The sequence below is a fragment of the Petaurus breviceps genome, unplaced genomic scaffold, assembly GCF_028583685.1.
Source record: "Petaurus breviceps papuanus isolate PSGF00001 unplaced genomic scaffold, PetGlider_PUasm1.0 90903, whole genome shotgun sequence".
NCBI classification, from domain to species: Eukaryota; Metazoa; Chordata; class Mammalia; order Diprotodontia; family Petauridae; genus Petaurus; species Petaurus breviceps.
Window position 1 is genome coordinate 901,928 of NW_027187376.1, and position 4,880 is coordinate 906,807.

At 45.8% G+C, this 4,880-nt stretch overlaps 1 protein-coding gene across 14 annotated transcripts in view; it reads left to right on the forward strand.

Annotated features, from left to right (window-relative positions):
- TNS1 (tensin 1) overlaps nt 1–4,880 on the forward strand; it is a 262,454-nt gene that overhangs the window by 193,796 nt on the left and 63,778 nt on the right. The gene's annotated exons all lie outside the window — the stretch shown is intronic.

Sequence of the window (4,880 nt, forward strand, 5' to 3'; positions counted from 1 at the left end):
GTTGAGGTCAAGGGGTTTTGAGATTAAGAGGGAGCGCATAATGGTCAATTTTTTCAATAAAGCAAGAGATGTAACTATGGATGACCATCAAGGAAGGGACTCCTGAATTGAGAAGGAATCTTGGGTCTGTTAGACCCATAACATATTTGATTCTATTCCCGTCCTCCTTAGGAGTAACTAACTTTCTAGAAAGAAGGAAGACTCTCAGATTATTTCAGATACTAATTAGTTCTAACTTTGTAGGATCATAAAATTTAGGGGTAAAAGGGGCCTTGGAAGGCATAGAGTCCCCAACCCCCTCATTTTGCAGGCAAAGGAATGGAGGCAGAGAGAGGTTAGGTGACTTGCCTGAGATAACTAAAAAGTCTTCTGTTTGGCATTAAAGCCCTTCACAACTTACCTCCATTTTACCCTTTGTCTTATTTATGGGGAAGAAGTTTGAATATCACACTTCCCCACCCCAGTGTCGTGTATGTGACTAGGCTTGTCTTGGGAAAGGAGGACATGCTACAGGAGATAAAAACACCATTGGGTAGCTTGCTGTGTAGATGGTAGAGCCAGAACAATGATTTTCAAGGTAGTTAGCCCATGAGTTCTGGTTCATTCCCCAATGATTTGGATCATTTGTAGACTTGAACATCACCATTTCCAGTGCTAGTAAGTGAAGTGAAAGAAAGGAAATACTAACCTCTGTATTCACTTCAGTAAGGAGTACTTGGGGGCCCCTCCTTCTATACTCTTTGACAGATAAGCCAGAAACATAGTGCTCCTGGGTTCTGTTTTGTTTAGCTGGTGGGTAGTCTGATCTGGGTTGAGTAGTTGGGTTCTCTCTTGCTTTGGGCAATAACCTATCCTTCCTCTTATTGGGCACGAAGGATTGTGATTTCAGAGTGTATTAGGGATGATAAAGTCACAAATCTAGAGCTAGAAGGGTCAGTAGAAGCTATTTCCTCCCCTCACTTTATAGATCTGAAACAAAGGCCCATGGAGGTTGTATGACTTGTCTAACGTCACACAGTAGGAATCCTCACAGGTAGAATTTGAATCTAGATCCTTGGACTCCAGAAACAGTATTCTTTCCTTTGTACCTTTCTGCCTCCTATTTTGACAAGGTCTTTAGTAGAGGTATCAATGCCTTGATTCTGATCTGAACAACTGGCCCAGACAATTTTTGAGTCCCATCCCAAATACCATCCCTTTCATGAATGTCCCAATTCCTCCCTGAAGAAAATCATCTCTCCCCTTGTATGTCCCTTACTGCATTCTGCTTCGTACTCTAGTTACTTTGTCACGTATCTTATCCTGGTTATTAGATTGTGAGATGTATATCTGTGTGTGTGTGTGCGTGTGTGCGTGTGTGCGTGCGTGTGTGTGTGTGTGTGTGTGTGTGTGTGTGTGTGTAAAAGGGGGCCAGTGGCAGTGATAGATATCTTTAGGTGTTTGAGGGATTTCACATGAAGAGAGATGAAGCTTATTCTGCTGGGTGGGGCAGGAAGATGGATGAGAACTAGGAGTAATGGATGGAAGTTACAGATAGGCAGATTGGACTCAGATAGGGTCATAGCATCATAGCTCCAGAGATGGAAGGAACTTCAGGTGCTGTGTAGTCCAACCCTCTCATTGAGGACACTGAGGCTTGTGGAGGAGATAAAGTGATTTGCCCAAGGTCACCTAGGTTGTATCAGTGGTGGGATTTGAACCATTGCCTCCCGGGGCAATGCTCCCAGCTGAGACTGTCTGCTGGCATGGGCTATCTTAGCTTTCTACATCTCTACAACAGTGCCTTACACTGTAAATGCTCAGGATATTGCTGTAGGTTTCAATTCCAAGGTGACCCAAGAATCAGGCCTCTGAAAGGCTGAGAAGCCTTTTATATTTAGATACTTCATGGTGTAGATCGGGAAATGCCTTTCAGGACCTTGACTTGTTCATGGAGCTGCATGTGATGGTTTGGAGGGCTGGGGTTAGCTTAGCATGGGGCCCCGGCACACAGTAGGCACTCAGTGAGGGTTTGTTGGTGTCATTGACTGACCGGGAGGTTCCTCAGAGCAGTGAATGCTAGGAGAGTGGGATGTCGGGGTAAGGACCTTGGGTCAGAGGGAGGGTGATTTAAAGGAAGTGGGTTGTCTGAGATCAGTCTTTTGGAGGAAAGGCTGTGGTGTTGGATGTGATCAAATGACAGAGATATAAGGTTTCTGGGCACTCTGAAAGTTTGCTCGTTTGTGCCTTTGTATGTGGGTGGCTGTGTCTGCCTCAGACTGGTTAGCCTTGGGGTCCTGTTTCATTCTCCTGTGTATTACATCTAGTGATATACTCTGGTTGGCTTGTGGCATGTTTGTATGTGTGTGTGTTAGGATGTTTCTGTTTTGTGGTTGCTTAATCACTTGGCTGTGTGTGTCTAAGTATGAGTGTGTGTATGTATGTGTGTCTATGTTTCTGTTATGTGGTTGTCTGATCACTTAGTTTCAGCTATGTATGTGTATGTGTGTGTGTGTGTGAGTATGAGTGTGTGTGTGTGTGTGTTTAGGGACAAGCACTTGTGACCTGTGGGTTGGTCTGTGTTCTGGGATGAACACGTTTGTATTTCTAGATTTCTCAGTTCTAGATCATAGCAGTTTTCATGTTTGAGGATTGCTGACTGGGTGTTAGTGGCTGTCCCAACTTAGGATGCACATCTGTCCCTATTTTTGAGAGAACTTCCTACATCCATAGGCTCAGAGATCTAGAGTCAGAGAGAACCTCCAACATCATCTAGTCTAGTCCCCTCATTTTAGAGATGAAAACATTGGGACCTAGAAAAGGGAATATCTTTGTTCACAAGGTTGCATTGAGAGTGAGTGGTAGACCTAGGATTTCAACTCAGGTCCTTTTATCTGTCAGGCTAGCATTTTTTTCCATGGCATCATGTCACCTCTCGAGATAATTTGTATATGGAGTGTGTATCCAAATATGGGTACCCTTACATATATTTTGTGCATTTGGGTTTTACAAATGTATGTTTGGGTGTCTGCTGTTTGTATGTGGATATGCACTGAAATGTTTCTTATTGTTAGGTTTTGTGCCTCTGTGTGTGTTTGTGTCTCAGTTGTGTGTGTGTGTGTGTATAAAACAAAGATAAGGCACAGAGAAGGACAGAGAGAAGGAGGGATAGAGAGACAGACAGAGAGATAGAGTGAAGGAGAGAGGGGGCAATAGAGGAGGAGTCTAGAGAAATGTCGGAGAGGGTGTAAAGGGAAGAGAAGAGAGGAAGGAGAGAGAGACAGAGAGAGAAATAGGGACGGAGAGAGTGAGACAAAGGGATGGAGTAGGATAGACAGATGGAGGGGGAGAAGTAGGGAGTAGAAGAGAAAGAGACAGAGAGAAACAGAGGAGGGAGGGAGAGAGAGAGGGAGAGAAAGACAAAGAGACAGACGGACAGAGAGACAAATGCCTGGCGTCTGGGTTGGGGTTTAGGAGGAGCCTTTCTTCTTTTGCCAGCTGGGGGCCTAGGGTGGAAGTGTAAGGGGGGACAGAGTGTGTGCCTGTGTAAGAGAGGGAGAGATGGAAGTGGTGGGGGGCAGGGCTGGTGAGTGTAGAGTGTGAAGTCACCAAGTTCCTCTGGGCGGGGAAAGTTCTTAGTCCCTGAGTCAGAGGGCTGGCCCCAAGCCCCTCAGAACTCACTTTTTCCTTCCAGAGAATGTGTTGCTCCTGGGAGCAGTCCCAGAGCCACCCCAGGCCCCCTAGAGCAGTCACCAGCCGTGAGGGCTGAGCTCATCCCTTCCCTAGGTTGTCATCCTGGAAGTGGGGCTGGTCTGAGCATTTCCCACTGCCTTTGATCAATCTTCCTCAGAGCTGTTTGACCTTCACCCACCCAGGACCACTCATTTCTTTTACCCTCAACTCCAGAGGCTTTATAGGGCCCTCATCATTCTGACTGATCAACAGATGCTGTAGGGAAAATTATTGGCTTGTGCCCCTTATCCTGTGAACTATCCAGTCTAAGCTCAGCTTAGGTCTGAAAGACCTTTGGGGAGGCTGGGGGCAGGACTAAGGTTGACTCAGGGTTTTGGATGGCCTTTATAGAATTTGGCTGCCTCTCAGTTCTTTTGTCCTTGTTTTCCATAGGTCCCTGGGTATCAGCTTTGAGTGAATTTGCTGGTGCTCTTTGAACTGGGACAGATGAGGAACAGGAGTAGCTAAGGATACTGAAAAATAGGAGGGGGATGTGGAAGAAAGCATTGGGCAAGGCAGAAATTGATGGGTTGGGTCCCTTTTGCAGGATGAATAGATTTTTTTACCTAAATGATTTTCCTTTCCTCCCCTCCTCTTCCCTCCCCTTCTTTTCCATTCTCTCTCTGTCTCTCACACACATACACACAAAATGTACTTTCGATGAAAGTTTCTTATATCAATTGCTGTGAACTTAAGTTACTGTATAACCTTTTCTTTGTGCCTCTGCATTTCGAGCCTTATTTCTACCTGAAATGAAAGCCTGTGTTCTCCTGGTGAAGGCATTTCAGGTAGCAGGTGTTCAGGGAGGAAGTGGGAGAAGGGCGATCTGCATGCTTGGAATTGCCCATTTAGGCAACTGGTTGATTACTTGAGCTCTGCTCGAGGCTGCTCTGATGTCAGGATGAAGGCTTGGGAGATGCAGCTTCTTCTCCCCTTCTTCTCACCGCCATCCCCACCTCAGACTCCATCTCATGGCAGTTGAGTTGAAAGGGTTCATAGCCATGATCTGAATTGGCTGAGAGAGCTCTTAGCTTCCTTCTCCCCAGGGATGATGAGATAGAAAACACACATGCATGTACACACACTCTCTCTCACACACGCATGTACACATACACACACACACTCTCTCTCTCTCTCTCTCTCTCTCTCTCTCTCTCTCTCTCTCTCTC